The sequence below is a fragment of the Chlorocebus sabaeus genome, chromosome 12 (assembly GCF_047675955.1).
Source record: "Chlorocebus sabaeus isolate Y175 chromosome 12, mChlSab1.0.hap1, whole genome shotgun sequence".
NCBI lineage: Eukaryota > Metazoa > Chordata > Mammalia > Primates > Cercopithecidae > Chlorocebus > Chlorocebus sabaeus.
Genome location: NC_132915.1, coordinates 91,711,719 through 91,731,207, shown reverse-complemented (window position 1 = coordinate 91,731,207; position 19,489 = coordinate 91,711,719). Strand labels below are relative to the sequence as shown.

Genomic DNA, 19,489 nt, shown 5'->3' with positions numbered 1-19,489 from the left:
GCCTCTGTCTGCTCCCTCCTCCTTCTGGGGCCAACACCCCAGTTTCCCTTGGGGACTCCCCTTTCCCCATTCCCAGCTCAGTGGAGAAACTGAACCCAGAACTTGGGGGAAATGGGAAGAGAGAGACAGACAGACAGATAATCCCATCCTAATTCATTTGGGCCTCCTTGGGTTTTTAGATAGGTGAGCCCATAAAATCGCTTTCACTCTGGCCAGCTTGAGGGTGGCCTTCTGTCTTACACCTAAAGCGCCCTGGCTGACCTCATGCAAGCACTGAGCTGGCCACAAAAGGTGATCCCAATGTGACAAAGGGTCCCTGTCCTTCAGGGGCTTCTCGGTCTAGCAGGCGATTAAACATAGACTCAAGTAACCAGTCATGGAGCTGAGAATCCAGCTAAGAGCTACGATGGAACCAGAGAAACCAGCTTCCCTCCCACGTGAGTATGCACCCCGCTCCTCCACTGGGCATCTGATGAGCTCCCGACCCCCCATTCAGGCTCACAGGAATCCTAGACCAGCTATCAGGAGACTGGGTATGAGGCCTTGCCCCACTGTTAACTCACGGTGTGAACCAATCACCCTGGGCCTCGATTTCCTTATCTATAAAATGGGAATGAAAACGCCAGGTAACACCAGGCCGAAGGCCATGAAATAGAGTTGCAGTGTCCAGACCTCATGGGGAGGGTGGTCACTATGACAAAGGACAGGCTGCCTCTGGGACTGGACCCAAACCAGTGCCCCACAGATTCCTTTCCCTTGGGTGAGGTGCAGAGAAGAAAGAGAGACTCCACGGAAAACGCTGTATTGGGCTGTCCTTCCCACAGAACCCTTGAGATGAGAGAGCCTGAGGAAGCTTCTAGTCCAAGCTCATCCTCCCACATCCAGAATATTCACTCATTTGAAATTGGGGCATTAGCTAGGAGGGCATTTCTAGGAGGAAATTTACCCGCTACTTCTTCCCACCCTTTTTTTTTTTTTTTTTTTTTTTTTTTTTTTTTTTTGAGATGGAGTCTTGCTCTGTTGCTCAGGCTGGAGTGCAGTGGCCCAATCTTGGCTCACTGCAACCTCCACCTCCTGGGTTCAAGCCATTCTCCCACCTCAGCTTCCTGAGTAGCTGGGACTACAGGTGTGCGCCACCATGCCCGGCTAATTTTTGTACTTTTAATAGAGATGGGGTTTTACCATGTTGGCCAGACTGGTCTCGACCTCCTGACCTCAGGTGATCCACTTACCTCGGCCTCCCAAAGTGCTGGGATTACAGGCATGAGCCACCATGCCTGGCCCCCCTACTCCCTTTTTATTCACTGGGCAGATAAACCTCTCCAGTCACCCAGGCCCCTCACACTGAGGTCCACCCTTCATGATCTTCTCTGTGCCCCCATTAAGCCAGGTGCCCTGGTCAGTGCTCTCCTCCCAGGGGACAGCAGTGCCTGGGGCAGCAGGGCCAGGAGCCAGTACCTCAGTCTGCCCAGCAGAAAGGTCAAGCCAATTGGGAGCCACTGCTCTCTTTAAAGGCTCTCCGAGGAGTTTCTGCCACCTCCCAAGCCCCCTGGCAGACCAAAGGGTGAGGGTCAGGGCCAGGGTCGGGCCAAGGCTGGTACTCAGGACTGACCTGCCTGTGGCGAAGGGTGACCAAGCCCATCAGACCTGACAACTTGCCTTTCAACTCCTTACTTCCCTTCAGCAAACCTGCCCCAGTTCCACAGTCAGGAGCACTACCATGCAACCCACACACCTTCCATATAAGTGGGGAAAAATTCAAAGCTAAAAAATACATTCTCTTTAGTCACTGTTCCATCCCTGTCACCAACCACCACCAGCAGAGCCGCTAGCCGCCAACGCCTTTAAAAATGCCTTTGTGGGTATCCCCCTGCCTCGGCACCCACACCCTCTCCTAAGAAACGTACAGAAGCTCTGAATTACCAAAATCAATTACTCCAAGAGGGAGCTCAGGCAGACAGGCACTAGAATAAAGACAGCAGATAATTCCCACCGTCAGGTAATTGCTCCCCAGAGAATTTCAGATAAAAAAGAGAACTCCAAAAGGAGCATTTTCCCCCAGAAAGGCAAGAGAAGGCTGTGCCTCGATAAACAGGAGGCTCTTCTCTTCCCTGCAGCCTTCCCGCCCCTCCCTCGCCTACATCCTGCAGGAGGCAACCACAGTAGGGCCACAGGAATCCCCAGGGATCAGGGTGGGAGGCAAGTGGGGTCAAATTCTGGGGTCCCAGGCCCAGAAACAGGGCTAGGATCTCAAAGGACATTTGACTCTCGTGTCCCTCCTTGGGCAGGGACACAACAGGGTCCCAGGGCTCCTGTTACATGTGAGCCCAGGGACACAAAATTAGCAGTTAATCTGTCTCTATTCCATATGCCCATCTCGCCACCTCAACAAGACCAAAAGTTCTTTAAGGCCAGGCACAGTGGCTCACACCTGTAATCCCAGCACTTTGGGAGGCCAAAGGACGTGGATCACTTGAGACCAGGAGTTCGAGACCAGCCTGGCCAATGTGGTGAGACCCTGTCTCTAGGAAAAATATAAAATTAGCTGGGCATGGTGTTGAGCACCTGTAATCCAGCTACTCGGGAGGCTGAGGCAGGAGAATTGCTTGAACCAGGGAGGCCAAGGTTACAGTGAGCTGAGATTGTGCCATTGCACTCTAGCCTGGGCAACAAGACTCTGTCTCAAAAAAAAAAAAAAGAGAAAGTTATTTGAGAGCAGGTCCTTGGCTGCCATGTCCTACACTAAGGCAGTTAAGGTTGAGGGGCCATAGGAAATTTCATGAACAGCACAGTGCTTGAGATAAGTTCTGAAAGGAAAAGAGGCCAGGCATGGTGGCTCACGCTTGTAATCCCAGCACTTTGGGAGGCCGAGGCTCATGGATCACCTGAGGTCAAGAGTTCAAGACCATCCTGGCCAACATGACGTATTTTGTATTTTCTACTGAAAATACAAAAATTACCTGGGCGTGGTGGCACACCCCTATAGTCCCAGCTACTCAGAAGGCTGAGGCAGGAGAACCACTTGAACCCGGGAGGCAGAGTTTGCAGTGAGCCAAGATCACACCACTGCACTCCAGCCTGGACAATAGAGCAAGACTCCATCTCAAAAAAACAGAAAGAAAGAAAAAGAAAGGATTCTATGGGCAGAGACCAAGTAGGGGATGTTCCAAATAGTAGAAACTGCATAACAGAAGTGCAGAGGTGGGGCCAGATGTGGTGGCTCATGCCTGTAATCCCAGTACTTTGGGAAGCCGAGACAGGTGGATCACGAGATCAAGAGTTTGAGACCAGCATGGCCAACACAGTGAAACCCCATCTCTACTGAAAATACAAAAATTAGCCGGGCATGGTGGCATATGCCTGTAATCCCAGCTACTTGGGAGGCTGAGGCAGGAGAACTGCTTGAACCTAAGAGGCAGAGGTTGCAGTGAGCCAAGACCATGCCATTGCACTCCAGTCTGGGCGACAGAGTGAGACTCCATCTCAAAAAAAAAAAGAAAGAAAGAAAGAAAAAAAGAAGTGCAGAGGTGGCAGAGTCCTGGACACATTGAGTCCTGGTTATCATGTTGCAAGAAGGAGGTCAAGGCTAGAAAGGTAGGATGGGAAGGGTCTTTGGGTAAAGAACATGATGAGGGCTGGGCGCAGTGGCTCAAGCCTGTAATCTGAGCACTTTGGGAGGCCAAGACGGGTGGATCACGAGGTCAGGAGATCGAGACCATCCTGGCTAACACGGTGAAACCCCGTCTCTACTAAAAAATACAAAAAAATAGCCGGGCAAGCTGGCAGGCGCCTGTAGTCCCAGCTACTCGGGAGGCTGAGGCAGGAGAATGGCGTAAACCCAGGAGGCAGAGCTTGCAGTGAGCTGAGATCTGGCCACTGCACTCCAGCCTGGGCGACAGAGCGAGACTCCATCTCAAAAAAAAAAAAAAAAAAAGAACATGATGAGGATCCGTGAGTTAAAAGTAATGGCTTACTTACCAGTGCTTATCATGTGCCAGGTATTGTGTGAAGCAAAACTCTTACAACATAGACCTATGAAACCAGTTATCTTGTATCCCTTGTTTTAGAACCCAGGGAAAGTTAAGAGGCTGCAATTAATTCCCGTAGCTACTAAGTGGCAGGGCAGGGATCTGAAGTCCCCCAACACATCAGTTTCAACCCGATATCTTTATCCAATCTGCTTCACCACCCTGGAGCCACAAGGGACAGGGCAAAAGCCAACACTTATCAACACTGTCAAGGTGTGGAGAAGAGCCACTGATTTCTTGCCATCTGAAGCCTTCTCCCTGTGCCTTGATTTTTAATTTGTATGCCATTGGACAGCACTTCTCCAATAAGCACATAGGTCATTTGTTCTGAATATTTAAAGGGAGTCTTTTCAACTATCCCTCCGCGAGTTTTCGAGTTGCCCAAACACCAAAAACACACGTGGTCAAAGCATCAATATCCTCAACAAGATTTATGTTCCAAGCACATGGCTGCTACTTGATTTATGGGGCCGGTGGAGCTGATCTAAGAGGAAGCGACCCTTTCAAGGGAAGGAGACATCATTATCATCAAATATCTCAATAATCATCTCAATCACAGTAAAAAAGTCACCGGGCCACTTCCTGCCCTAGCACTGGAAAGGAAGTGAAATTATTTGCTGTAATTTAATTTGGTAATTAACTAAACAATGCGAAGAGAAATTCCAGCAAGGATATAAATACTTTAAAAATCCCTGCATTAGTTGGTGAGGAGGATGTCAACAACAAACAGGAACTCTGGGGAAGGCAAGAGGAGAGGGCGGTCAGGTCGGGGTGAGGTGGGTCCCAAGCTAAAAACAACAGTGGCCAAGGTGGTTTCTAATTACAGGCACTACCTCAGGCCAGCTCTGTGCTAAGCATTTTACACACGTTACCTCACTGAAGCCTCAAAACACTGAGGAGCCGAGGCAGCTGGAGAAGGAAGGACCTGCCTGAGGGCACACAGTGGGAAGTGACACACTCAACTCTTATCCCAAACCCACATCTTCTCCTTCCACATCTCTCTGCTTCCTGTCCAAAAGCATGACCTAGATAAACGGGGCTCTAGGAATAGCCAGGACAAATGGGGAAACTGAGGCAGGATTTGACATCCTCCCCTCCCCCACCTCCCCAAGTGTCCTAACTGCCAAGCTTGGGAGCTCCCAGCTGACCTGCCTGCAAGACTCCGATGGAGAACTGGGTAAGCTCGTGAAAAGTGATTTTGCAATCCTGTTTGCAGAAACCTGAGCAGTTGTCCTCCTGGGCCTGGCTCTAGCCTTTCTTCCTCTGGGAAACCCCCTAGACCTCTCACCTCCCCGCACCAACACATACACACAACACACAAACACACACACACTGCTGTCTACACCAACTTCACCAATTTGTGGCTTCCCCAAAGGCTGAGCAGGCTGTCTCTCTAAGGGGGACCTTGGCGGTTCTCGGGAGGGAGGGAGGAGCAGCAGCTGAGACTTGTTGAAGTTCCGCCCTGCCCCACCTTAACCCAGCATGCCTGCTTCAACAAACACTCACCCCGGTGACTTACACAGCAGAAACAGGCTCACAGGGGAAAATACTGTGCAAAAGATAAATTTTAAGCACCTTAAAGAAATCTTTTTCTCTATTATCCCCTTTCTCTATTCATCAAAGCAGCTTCCTTAAAAACCCATGTTCAGACACCTTTTTTTCTGGCTGATATAAGACCCTGTGTATCTCCAAGAGAAAAATCATTCACATTAAAAATAATAATTATTTTTCAAGGCAGGGTCTCATTCTGTCACCAAAGTGGGAGTGCAGTGGCACGATCATGGCTCCAGCTCACTGCAGCCTCAACCTCCCGGACTTAAGCAATCCTCCCACCTCAGCCTCAAGAGTAGCTGGGACTACAAGCACACACCACCCAGGTATTTATTATTATTATTTTTTTTTGTAGAGATAGGGTTTTCCTATGTTTCCTAGACTGACTCTTTAATTCAGACCTTCCCCTACCCAGAACTACCTTCACCAAAGGCAGTAAGTTCTGGAAAGGGGTATGACCAGAGGATCCCAAGACTGCTGCAAAGTGCATTAAGAAGACCATCAGTAATAATAATGCAAATAATAAGTAAAAGCAAAACTGTAGCATTTATTAAATGTTTATGATGTGCAGGCACTGTACTGTGTTCTTTCTCTGCATGTATAATTTTAATCTAGGCCAGGCACGGTGGCTCATGCCTATAATCCCAGCAATTTGGGAGGCCAAGGAAGGTGGATCACTTGAGGCCAGGAGTTCGAGACCACCCTGGCAAACATGGTGAAACCCCGTGTCTACTAAAAATACAAAAATCAGATGGGTGTGGTGACACACACCTGTAATCGCAACTACTCAGGAGGTTGAGGCAGGAGAATTTCTTGAACCAGGAGGCAGAGGTTGCAGTGAGCTGAGATCGCACCACTGCTTTCCAGCCTGGCCAACAGAGTGAGACCCTGTCTCAAAAAACATTTTTTTTAATTAATCTAATAACAGTCCTAAAAATAGGCATTATTATCCCCAATTTATAGTTAAGAATACTGAGGATCACAGAAATAAGATAACTTTGTCCAAGGTCAAACAGCTGGTAGGTAGAGCAGCCAGAACTCAAAGCCAGGTCTGTTTGATGAACCTTAGACCACACACACCTCCTTACCCTGTCTGCTGTACTTAGCTTCCTTGGGATGGGAACGAGTTACTTGGTGCTTTCCCTAGCTCCTACCCCAAGCCCAGGATTCAGTGGCCATCCACAGATTTCTGTTCCAAATCTGAATCAAAACGCTATGGTCAAGGCCGGGCACGATGGCTCACACCTGTAATCCCAACACTTTGGGAGGCTGAGGCAGGCCTCAGGAGTTGAGGTCAGGAGTTCGAGACCAGCCTCGCCAACATGGCAAAATCTAGTCTCTACCAAAAATTACAATAATTAGCCAGGCGTGGTGGCAGGCGCCCATAATCCCAGCTACTCGGGAGGCTCAGGCAGGAGAATTGCTTGAACTCAGGAAGCAGAGGTTCCAGCGAGCCCAGATTGCACCACTCATTCCAGCATGGGTGATGGAGTGAGACTGTCTCAAAAACAAACAAACAAACAAACAACCTTATGGTTACTCTGCTCAAAATGAAGTCCCTTAGCAAGCCCCTGCCTTGAAGGTACCTTCTAGGGGAGGATGGGAAAGGAATTACAATCAACATCCAAAAAGCCAGTGACCTATACGGGGTGGAAAGAGATGGGCCCAGGACTGGCAGTCCATGAAATCGTGTCTTCAAATGTGCCCTTCCTCTCATGGAGCCTGGATACCGCTCTACCTGCTCTCTTCTGTGCCCACCTCTGACTATTCTTGGACAGTGGGAAGATGGAGAATGATATCAGTGTAGAAGACCCTTCATTCATCACCTTCCCACCCCTCACCTGCTTAATTACACCTGCTTTCTCCATACTTACACTTCCACAATCCCTCAGGAGGTAGCCCTGCAGCTAAAGGGCAGGGCAGCAGAGTGCCTGACACCATAGGCTTTGGAGTTGGGAAGACCTGTATTCAAACCCTGGCTCTGCCCTTCCCAGCTGGGTGACCTTAGGCAAGTCACTCCTCCTCTCTGGGACTCAGTTTCCTCATCTGCAAAACAGAGATGAAAACAGGACTTCACGGGTCTACTGTGAGAACTAAATGGGCTGATGCTTGGAAAGCCTTAAGCCGAGTGACTGACCCATGGAAAGCACTCAGAAAGTGTGAGCTGCTAGATATTATCATTACAGCCCAGAGAGGTCATGCACCATGTTCAGGGTCACACAGCCAATGTGAGGCAGAGCAAATGCTAACACCAGGTTCTGGGCCTGGGCCAGGCTCCTTCCTGACACAGCCACTGTCCTGGGAAGCTGTGAGATGGCATAGTACAAGTGCTTATCATGCCCCAGCAGCTTCCCCAAGCCCACAGTTCATGAGCCAAGTACAAAGTCCCAACCAACAGGTTTGTTTTTCTTACACACACACACACAAAATCAAGTGCATCAGAGTGGAAGTTCCCAAACCTTGGCATCCTCCCCTATCCAGAGGTGAGTAGTGATCTCATCCCTGTGACTAAGCCACACCGACGCCAGGAGCCCTCTCTGGGAACCTGCAGGCTTGGCGTTGCTGGCTCCCAGGCCTAGGAGGAGCCAAGGCAGCAAAACTGTGATTCTTGCAGAGCTGGGAATTCTTGGTTCTTGGGGCTGAGAAGCAGGGTGGCTCTGAGAAGTGGGTGATGTTGCAGCCAAGGACCAAGATAGCCCTGCAGATCCAGGTTTGAATCCCAGCTCTGCCAGGAACTTGTCATGAAGTTTTAGGCAAACCCAGGCCTCTATCTCCCTAATTCTAAAATGGATGGATTGCACCAGAAGATTTCCAATGGTCTGTCCAGCTCAGATCTTTCTTAGCTCCTGTCCTGCCCACCAGGGGCCTTGGCCTAGCTAGGGAAGGAGCAAAGAAGGTACAAGTTAGCGGGCCATGGGTACTAAAACGTGCAGAAAAGGCCAGTGTTGCTGAAACAATTGGTGCGGCTCCCTAGAGAAGTTGGGAGCCGAATGGGGGTCCCAAAGCAGGAGGGGTGGAACTGGGAAGAAGAGAAAAATGATCCTGGTGGTCTGGGAGCTTGTCAGTAGCAGGGGGTCAGATGCGCCAGACATCCTGTAAAAGTTTCAATGAGTCAGGTCAGGAGAGAGGAAGAGCCTTCCTCCAGTACTTCAGCCACTACCTCCTCCCTCTCACTTAATTCCTCCCACCATGGGAAAGACAGACAGATGGACAACCAGGAGCACCTAGATTAAAAACTAGAAGACTGGGCGCAGTGGCTCACACCTGTAATCGCAGCACTTTGGGAGGTCGAGGCGGACGGATCACCTGGGGTCAGGAGTTCAAGACCAGCCCGGCCAACATGGCAAAACCCCATCTCTACTAAAAATACAAATAAATTGGCCAGGCGTAGTGGCACACACCTGTAGTCCCAGCTACCGGGGAGGCTAAGACAGGAGAATCGCTTGAACTCGGGAGGTAGAGGTTACAGTGAGCTGAGATCACGCCACTGCACTCTAGCCTGGGCGACAGAGTGAGATGCCGTCTCAAAAACAAACAAACAAACAAAAACTAGAAAAAGCCAAGAAACCTAGTTACAGACTTTGCCCCAGAGTGGGCTTCTCCCAAAACCAAAAGGCAGCAGAAAATGGGGTGCTCCCCACAGCATGATGCAAGGTTCCATAAGGAGAGGTCAGGATGGACAGGTGTCTTCTGAGAGTTTAAAATATATATATTCTGTCAAACACCATAAAGTAATACCTATAGCAAAGTCACCGCATCATTGCGATGCATGGTTGTTACAGCAGGAAGCTACTGTGCTCTGTAATCCTCAATGGCTCCCTATTGCCTACAGCTTTACGTTCACTATCCTTATCATGGCATTCTAGGTCCTCAATTTGGGGTCCTGATGGTACTTTTCTGCTTTATTCCCATCACTACCTTACCCCCCCAACTCCTGCTCCAACCCAATTACAGTCCTCGGCTGCTCCCCAAGCCCATCCTGAGCCTTTGCTCCCTGGGACTTCGATTCATTCTTAGTCTCCCTGCCATCCTTGCTGCTTTGCTTAAAAATCTACACCTATTGTTTCCACCAACCCGCTTTCCTCCTGGAGCCTGTTGACTCTCATCTGGCTTCTCCTAAGAATATAAAACACAGACCCCAGGGGCTGGGGATCAGACAGGCTCTGCCACTGAATTTGGGGTACAGTCTCAAGTGAGAAATTGGGTGCATACCTCCACACGCTCGTTTATAAAGCGGGCAGCGCAACCTCTCCCCACGTCAAAGGCTGCCGAGCCACTCAAGTGAGATAATGGAGCCATAGGGCTCTGCACAGCGTCAAGTGTGACACGAACTCAAGGGATTAGGGTGTCTATTTTTAACTCCCCACATCCTGGCTGAAAAACAAATCTCTCACACACCCTGCAGATCCCTATCAGAGGGGCTGACAGAGCCTTTTGGGAATTCTCTCCTCCCGGAAGCAGCACCAGCTTTGACGACGTTCCCTCTGCCGGGAAAGGCTCTGAGGTCCTTGCTCCGGCCAGGGCCTGCTTCCATTATGTCTGGCTGGGTCCTGCTGCCCCCGGCAAATAGCCATTGTCTGGTGGACTCAGTTGTCACACATTCTACAGCCAGTGATAGTCAGACAAGGTCACCAAAGATGCTGAGAAGAGTCCCTCATTCATCTGCTTATTTATTTACTTATTCACATTCCCTCCCCTCCCCTCTTAAGAGGTGAGTCTTGCTCTAGGGTCACCCAGAGGGGAAAACCATGAGGCACCTGTGCTAGGATGCTCTGTCTAGGGACAGGGGTAGGGGCAGAGACAGATAAACTGATAAGGCAACAGTAAGTAGGACAGGAAGTAACAAAGGAACGATGAAGTGGTGACTCATGTCTGTAATCTCAGCACTTTGGGAGGCTGAAGTGGGAGGATTGCTTAAGTGGGAGGATTGCTTGAGGCCAGGAGTTCACTAGCCTGGACAGTACAGCAAGACCCCATCTCTACAAAAAAATTTAAAAAAAAATAGCTGGCCATGGTGGTGCTTGCCTGCAGTACCAGCTACTTGGGAGGCTGAGATGGGAGGATTGGTTCAGCCCAGGAGTTCAAGCTACAGTGAGCCATGATTGTGGCACTGCACTTCAGCCTAGGTGACAGAGCAAGACCCCATCTCAAAAAAATAAGAAAAACCCAAAGGAATGATAGGAGGAGTATCTGAACATAAAACCAGCCTATCATCAATCTCTCTCCTCTCCCTCCAGTATCCTAGCATCCATCAGACCTCACTCCAAGATGAGTCTTTACTAGGTATCAGCCACTGTCACCTACAAGGAGAGAGGGCTTCCTACTTCAGGACAGAGATCTCTGACCTGGTCACCTGGCCCATCTGCACAGGTGTTCGCTACATTCTTAAGAACACTGCCGGCCAGGCGTGGTGGCTCATGCCTGTAATCCCAGCACTTTGGAAGGCCCAGGCAGGTGGATCACTTAAGGTCAGGAGTTTGAGACCACCCTGACCAATATGGTGAAACCCCGTTTCTACTAAAAATATGAAAATCAGCCAGGCGTGGTGGCACGCACCTGTAGTCCCAGCTACTCAGGAGGCTGAGACAGGAGAACTGCTTGAACCCAGGAGGCAGAGGTTGCAGTGAGCTGAGATCGTGTTACTGCACTCCAGCCTGGGCAACAGAGCGACACTCCATCTCAAGAAAAAAAAAAAAAAAAGAAGGATGCTGCCATTCTCCCTGGTCCCACCTCCCTCACCCCCTACTGCCTGAGTTCACGCTTATCCAATGATGGTAACAGGGAAAGTGATTCCAACACAAGAATGTCAAAGAAAAAAAAAATCCTTACTCTGAATTGGGAGCCGTCAATAAGGACAGCCTGCTTCCAGCACCCACTCTGAGCCCTGCCCGTGAGCACTGGACCTGGAGTGAGGGGAGTCAGGGAAGTCCTGAGCTGGGTCCCTCCAGCCACGGGAGCTGAGCTGTGTTTCCTCAGAGCCTTGGTTTCCTCAGCAGAAAGTTACAGGGGGACTGGGAGGGGACCCTCTGAAGAAAGCACCTTGCACACCAGAAAGTGTAGTATAAATGCTTTGTGTTTTAGCATACTTTTTTTTTTTTTTTTTTTTGAGACACAGTTTCACTCTGTCACCCAGGCTGGAGTGCAGTGGTGCCATCTCAGCTCACTGCAGCCTCCGCCTCCTGGGTTCAAGCAATTCTCCTGCCTCAGCCTCCTGAGTAGCTGGGATTACAGGCATGCACCACCACACCTGGCTAATTTCTTTTTTTTTTTTTCCTTTTTTGTATTTTTATTAAAGACGGGGTTTCACAATGTTGGCCAGGCTGGTCTTGAACTCCTGACCTCAGGTGACCTGCCGCCTTGGCTTCCTAAAGTGTTGGGATCACGAGCATGAGCTAGCACACCCAGCGTTCATATGTATTCTTGGTCCTCATTTTTTTCTCTCCCTTTTGGCCTCTGAGGCTCAACAGTCCCCTCTGAACTCAGGGACAGATGTTTCTGTGAACTTTCTGGCCACAAATAATGGTGCAACCCTAGAAAAGCCATGTGACTCCTCGATGTCCATGTCTGTGGGGACTATGTCTGTGGGCCCCCAACACAATCCCAATGACCCCCACAGGCCCTTCACAAGTACTTTATAAACACTCTTAAGAATTCTAAAGAAGCCGGTGCGGTGGCTCATGCATACAATCCCAGCACTTTGGGAGGTCAAGGTGGGAGGATTGCTTGAGCCTAGGAGTTCAAGACCAGCCTGGGTAATATAGTGAGACCTCATCTCTACAAGAAGAACAATTTTTAAATTAGCCAGGCATGACGGCACGCGCCTGTAGTCCCAGATACTCTAGGGAGGCTAAGATGGGAGGATCACTTGAGCCCAGGAGGTGGAGGTTGCAGTCAGCCAAGATCACGCCACTGCACTCCAGCCTGAGTGACAGAGTGAGATCCTGTCTCAAAAAAACCAATAATAATTCTAAAGAACAGGTGAATTTGGCTATTCTCATTTGAGACCTGAAATTCAGCCCATAGCTGGGGACGGACACTGACAGGTGGCTTTCCCCAACCTGCTTCTAGGCCCGTCCCACTTGATGCCACACAGCCAGAATAAAGTTTTTTTTTTTAAGAAGCAGGTCAATAACAATCCAAATGATGGGGCTGGGCATGGTAGCTCATGCCTGTAATCCTAACACTTTGGGAGCCTGAGGTGGGTGGATCACTTAAGCTCAGGAGTTCGAGATCAGCTTGGGCAACATGGGGAAACCCTGTCTCTACAAAAAATACAAAAATTAGCTGGGCATGGTGGCGAGCACCTGTAGTCCGAACTACTCGAGAGGCTGAGGTGGGAGGACCGTTTGAGCCTGGAAGGCGGAGGTTGCAGTGAGTCAAGATCACACCACTGCACTCCAGCCTGGGCAACAGAAGGAGACCTTGTCCCAAAAAAAAGAAAGAGAAGAAAAGAAAAGAAAAGAAAAGAAAAGAAAAGAAAAGAAAAGAAAAGAAAAGAAAAGAAAAGAAAGAACAATCCAAACGAAGCAGCTAAGTCCTCTGCAAACCATAGGCATCTCTCCATCTGTTGCTTGTCGCTTGCTAGAGCCAGCCCTGCCCAGAGCCGACTGCGAGGCTCCCCACTTGACTGTGTTGAGGAGCTGGGTGCAGGCACAGCAGTCGGAGCAGGAGTGGAAAAATCATGCCTCATTCAAAGCTAGTCCAACTCTACAAAGCTTTCCAAGCATTCACTAGGGCATTTACTAGAGCAATTTCTAGAGCCCAGAGCCCATCACAGGGGACAGGCAAGCAGACAATGCCAGTCAAAGCAGGGCAGTTAGTAAGAAAGAGCTGCAAGCCAGGACCTCAGTGGGGAACGGCTCACCCTTAGAGGGGCAATGAGACCAAATGGAGGTGAAATTGGTACCACACCCAGAGGGGCAGGAAGAATTTGGGCAGTAAGCAGTGGCAGAGAGAAAAGGGCATTCTGGAAGTCACAGGCAAAGTCCAGGCAACATAAAACCTGAAGAGCAGAGAAAGAAGAGGCAGGGAGGAAAACTGGAGCCAGCCATGGGGCTGTGTTTGCCAGGCCAGGGAGCTTGGCTTTGATCTCGTGGTTAACAGGAAGCCACTCACATGACAGTAAGTGGCCAGCAGAGGCTGTGGTTACCAAGGGCTACTTCAGGAAGCTGTGCTGCTGGAGGCTCACCTGGGATGGGAAACGGGCAGCTGGACCCCCTCAGCCAGCTGCTCGCTCCAGAGAGATGTTAGAATCATTCAGGTCAGATTCAGGAAAGGCTGAGGAAGCCCAGAGGAGAGATATGTGATGGCTTGGAAGGGAGACAAGGTCCTTATGTGTCCCCCTTGTCTCCTGGTCAAGACTACCCAGGGCTGAGAGGGGCTGCAGTGGGGTAGGCCCTAGTGCCCCCACACTCCCCCTTGGCTCCTGCCCTTGACCCCCCATCATTCCCACCATCACCTTCTTGCAAGGATCAGGGTGCAAAATACTGTGTAATTCTAAGGTAAGTGACCTCCCCCTCCCCTGGGCTTCCTCCACTACCTGTCCCCCACTGGACTGCCCCTAGGCATCCCAGCCCCACTGGCCACCATTCCCATAAGAGCCTTTCTGGCCCCTTTCATAGTAATTCCCACGGAGCACTCTGCCCTCCAGCCCAACTCAACCCTTCACCCATGCCCTGAGCCCATAACTTCTCCCTAGAAATGCAGAGAGGAAATGCAGACAGAGTCCAACTTGTGAATGTCAAGGTGGGAAAGAACCTCAGAGATCTGGCCAAAAAGCCCCACCTCCAGCCCCTTTACAGAAGAGAAACCTAACGTTTTAAGAGATGACCATCCCTGCCCAGGATCACACAACCCAATCATGGCCCAGGTCTTCAAGCTTCCAGGTGAGGGCTCTGGCACCAAAGCCACAACCAGGTAGAGCAGAAAAATAGTGAGGCATAAAATAGACTGCAAAAAAGGCCAGAGTGCCTTATTGTCAAGGCACCTGGATTCAGGTCCTGACTTTTATCACCATGCCATCCCCTGCCCACATACACACATTGGGGCTTTGGAAATGTCACTGTAGTTTCCTGGACTCCAGTGACCTCTTTCATAAAATGGGTGTTTAATAATTTTGTGCTTTCAGCAGGATCAAACAGGTCCAAGGCAGAACAAGCACCCTGTCTGCAGCACAGCTGGTAGGCCAGAATTGTGACACAGTGGGGGTCTATGTGATTCCTTACCCTGTATCTCCTGAGTCAGCCCAGGCCAGGCAACCTCACGTTTTCCCCAGACATTTCTCCAGAGCTGCCCAATGGCCCATAGAGCAATCCTCCAAGGGAAGGGATGGCGATAAAAAACACAGATGGGCACACAACAGAACCACCTCACTCCTCTCCCCCCGAGACGCAGGCCCAACACCTTCTCCTAGAGGGCCAGAGGCCACCATAGGAGGATGGAGGAAGAAGGTGTAGAGGGGAGGGAGAGGTTTCCGCCAGCCTCTCCAGGGTCCCCACCACTGCGGGTGAAAAACCTGAGCAGAGGCTGGGTACAGTGGCTCACGCCTACAATCCTAGCACTTTGGGAGGCTGAGGCAGGAGCATCAGGAACTCAGGAGATCGAGACCATCCTGAGCAACATAGCAAGACTTCATCTCTACTAAAAATTTAAAAATTAGCAAAGCATGGTGGCATGTGCCTGTAGTCCCAGCTACTAAGGAGGCTGAGGTGGGAGGATCACTGGAGCACAGGAGTTTGAGACCTCAGTGAGCTATGATAGTACCACTACACTCCAGCCTGGGCGACAGAGTGAGTCTCTGTCTCCAAAATAAAATAACCTGAGCACAAGGGCCTCATCTAAGGCACACCAATCCTAGAAAGCAGAGGCCAGGGATCTTGGGGGTGCCCGGGTCTGCCCGCAAGCACATCCACTTGTGGCAGGAGAAGCTTTGCCAGGGCTCCCATCAGCCAAGGGCCTGCTCCATTCCACCCACCAGTGGATGCAAGAGCATGCCCATCTTAACTTGGGAGAAAGCCCTAGAAAGGAAAAGTGACCGGCTCCAGAGAGTGAAGCCAAGACTAAATTCAGATCTGTTGAAACCTATATTCCACATCCTCTTCCTAAGAGTACCTTAGTGCTATGGCCCTCAAACTGTGACCCGCAGGAAAATGGCCTGGGCTGGGTGGGGGTGGGGGTGGGGGGTGGTTTAAAGTGCAGATCCGAGGGCCTGGAATAGAGATGAGGAATCTGCATTTTAACAGGTGCTCCAGGTGCTTGTGATAAAAGCATTGCTGTCACACACTAGTCCCAGGCACACAGTCATGCACGTGCACACGCATGCGGGCACACACATACACACACACACAGAGGCATGTATGCAAGCAAAGGTCAAAAGCGAAGCATGTGCTCTAAAGACAGATACAGATGCTGAGTTTGGTGCACAGCCCAGCCAGCCTCTTGCCAGTTGTAGGACCTTGGGTAAGTCCCTTAACCTCTCTAAACCTGTTTCTTATATGCAAAATGAAGATAAGAAAATAATCAACCTCATGGGTTTGTTTTATGGGTGCAAGAAAATAATATGTGTAAAGTCCTCAGGGCAGGGTCTGACATATAATAAACACTCAATAAACAGTGCTATGATCATTACCAACCTCAGTGCCTGTGTGTTGAATACTGAAGGGACGGAACAGAATGCCAGGCACCAGGGGACCACAGTGAATAATTGAGACAGTAAGAGATGCCCTAAGGGTTGTTCCAGAACCAGTGGATAGAAGTCATAGAGACACAGATTTCTGTCCCAAACAGGAAGAATGTTGCTCAATCATGAAACCAAGAGTTTCCCAATCATGAAACCAACTGTCTAGTGAATTCACTGTTACTATAGGACCCTAGCAAAAAAAGACTAGATGTTCACCAAGCAGGGACACAGCACCAGGGAAGGAAGAATGGGGGGATAGGGGGGCAAGGTGATCTTGAAGGTGACTTTGGGCCAGGTTCTGCAGGTCAACCCTTTTCCCCATCATGCTGGTTATTTAGTTCATTTGCTCTTCCTTGCCATTTACAATAGTTACCTCCAGGTGTCTAAAAGGGGGTGGGGAAAGGGGGAGAGATCAGGATAGACAGAAGCCTTGTACATTCTGAATAGTTCATTGCAGGGATAAGAACGTGTGAGGCTGTTTAAATCCAAGCCTACAAACCCACTGAAATTGTGGGTGTGTGCACTGTGCACTTTTCTCAAAAGGACTGATTAAGAGGGGCTGGTCCTTACCAACTTTCTAGAAGAGGGGAAACTGAGGCACAAGGATGCTGGCTCTCTCAGACAGCAAGAGGGCACAAGCTCCAGGGTATAGATTGGCTGCACAAGACAGCTGTCCTATGAGCCAGGCGCCTTCGACGCCTCACCTTGAAAAAACCTCCCTATATCCCCCTTGGACGGGACCCTTGAGCTCTGAGAGGTTAGGAAACCTGCCCACAGATACACAGCTAATGAGCCACAGGGCTCGATGTTGGAACCCAGGTTCCCTGGGCTCAAGAGGTAGGTGTTTGGTTCCATTTTTTTACTCTTAGGTGTTCTGTCCTGGGTCAATAAAACACGGAAAGGAGTTAACATTAAGAAGGAATAATGTTAAAGATTGGTCCTTATTGGTGACAAGCTACCTACTCACCCACTCACAATCAAAATTAAAGTAAAATTTCCCTCCTTAACAGCAGAAGGGGCCAGAGGGAGAGGAGTTTCCATATGGCTCACACTAGATAGCTCAAGAGTGGACCATCCTGAGACCAGAACACCCTGCAGTCATTCCCACCAGGCTGAGCATTGGAACCAGGTGGCGTTGGTCCCTGTTCCCACTCTGCTGAGCCCAAGGTGTTTTCACGGAAGATGGGGTCCAGAGCAGCCCAGGAAACGGAAAAGAGACCTCACTTCAACGACCCAGCCCTGTCAATCGCCTCCCTGATAATTTAGGATTGGCTAGGATTGAACAAAAACACCCAAAACTTGGGTGCCCCAGGGGGTGCCTGGCTCTGGGTGGAGAGGTTTGGTTGGCTGCCCCATCACCAATCCCCAGGGTGAGCTGAGGAAGGTCTGAAGTTTGGCAGAGCGCTGGAAGCCTTGGGGATCGGTAGGCTGGCACCCCCCCATCCCTAACTCCCGCCGCCCGCGGGCCCCAGCTGGGGACGCCTTCCTCGCGATCCCCTATGTTGTACTCTCCCAAGAAAACAGCGCCAGCCCTGGGTCCCGGCGGTCGAGATCTGGGCAGGGCACACAGGAAAGTTTAAAGGGTCAATGTATCGCGCAGATTTCCCTGCGGGAGAGGGGACTGTAGGGTAAAAACGGGGTAAATAAAGCAAAGTCGCCGCCCATTCCTCAGTCCCCTACCCCAACACCTCGCATCGGAGCCCCCGGATCCTCCCGAACCCGGGATGCTGCTCAGTTCCCGGCAATCACCCGGGCCCCCTCCACCTGAGCCGCGGCCACCAGCTTTTACCTCTACGCGCGGGCCGGGCCGCTGGGCGCTGCCATCCCAAAGGCTCCGGAGCCCGAGCGGCCCAGGGCCAGGGTTGCGAAGCGGCGGAGTCGCGGAGTCGCCGGGTGGCTGCAGGAAAGTTTCCGTCGCGCCAGCTGGGCCGAGTGGAGCTGGGCGGGCGGAGTAGGCGGCTGGCCAGGCAGGAGCGCGCTCCGGCGGGCTCCGCGCCTCCCCCGGCGCCGCCGCTCTCTGGCTCCCGGGCTCCCGCGGTCACCCGGCCTGCCCAGCCCTGCCAATCGCAGACCCAGCCGCCCACGGCTCCGCCCGCAGGCCGGGGACCCAGCGAGGGCGGGGAGCGGAGGGGCGGGGGCGCACCTGTTTGGTCAATCGACCTCCCCACCACCGCCCCGCCCAGGCCGGACTGGGTAGAGCCGAGGCCCTCAGCTCAGAGCACACACTCCCCAGCCTAGTGCTGGCCCAAGATGCCGGCGGGACCGCACGCCCCCTCCCCTCCCGGAGTCCGCAGGCCTTCAGGAGTCCAAAGATAAGCTCTGCTTCGGTTTCGGTGCTATGAGGGTACGGGACCCAGGAGAGGGCCGCGACTTTGCTTTACTTATCCCTCTTCCACCCTACAGCTCCCCTTCCCGCTAGAATCTTCCCGCATCCGCTGACCCCTTAAACTTTTCTGTGCGCCCTGCGTGGATGTCCAACCTCAGGAGCCGAGGACTGATGGGGGGAACTAGAGCTTTGGAAGGGGACAGTGCGGGATGTCACAGGGAAGGCACCCTAGCACTCCCACCAACAGAAACTCCTGAGGACTCTGGCTAGCTGGAGGGAACGTCCCGCGAACGTCTGCGACCCGCTTCAGCAAGCCCCCAAACTTCTCTTCGGGTCACAACAAATATTAAAGCGTGACTATAATATTGACCCATTTCCCAGATAGGCACACTGAGGCCAGAGCAGGGCAAACACTTTTCGGACCGTGGTGGTGAGGGACAGCGACGTTTTCCAGCTAAAGGTGGGTTTGCTGAGAGCTCCTGCCTCCTTTTCCCAGCCCTATGCGGATGCCTGTGTTCGTCCTCACCTTGCCCCCAGCCGCGGATCTGGGGCCCAGGAGGAGAAACAGGCCCCGGGCAAGTGCACGGGTAGGGCGAGGGCGCGCCCGCAGGCGCCCGGCCTTACCTCCGCAGCAGAGCGTGTCGTCGCAGAGCGCGCAGGCCGGAGGCCCCAGCAGGGGCAGGGAGGCCCAGGCTAGGGGGCGGAAGGAGGCACCGCCGGCTCCCATCCCTGACGGCCTCGGCAGTGCCTCGTCCAGCGGACCTGCCACCCTCCGCGGCACCTGTGGGGCCAGCGAGGTGCCCGCGGCCTCCGCCTCCGGGGTCGGTCCCCGGCCAGGACCGGGGTGAGGGGTGCGCAGGGCTCCCGGGCTCCTCAAGCTGTCCCGGCTCGGAATCTCACCGCGGC

General features: G+C 51.7%; 1 protein-coding gene across 2 annotated transcripts in view; it reads right to left on the bottom strand.

The window, feature by feature from the left end:
- Positions 1-19,226, bottom strand: part of DAB2IP (DAB2 interacting protein) — a 186,309-nt gene extending 167,083 nt beyond the window's left edge. The window contains exon 1 of one of the 2 annotated variants that reach the window (XM_073021893.1): positions 19,208-19,226. The gene's annotated coding sequence lies outside the window, so the exon portion shown is untranslated. Of the gene's footprint in view, positions 1-18,046; positions 18,217-19,207 lie in introns of those variants that run through there. The other variant, XM_007968195.3, reaches the window with a different exon arrangement.
- Between the last annotated feature and the right edge of the window lie 263 nt (positions 19,227-19,489).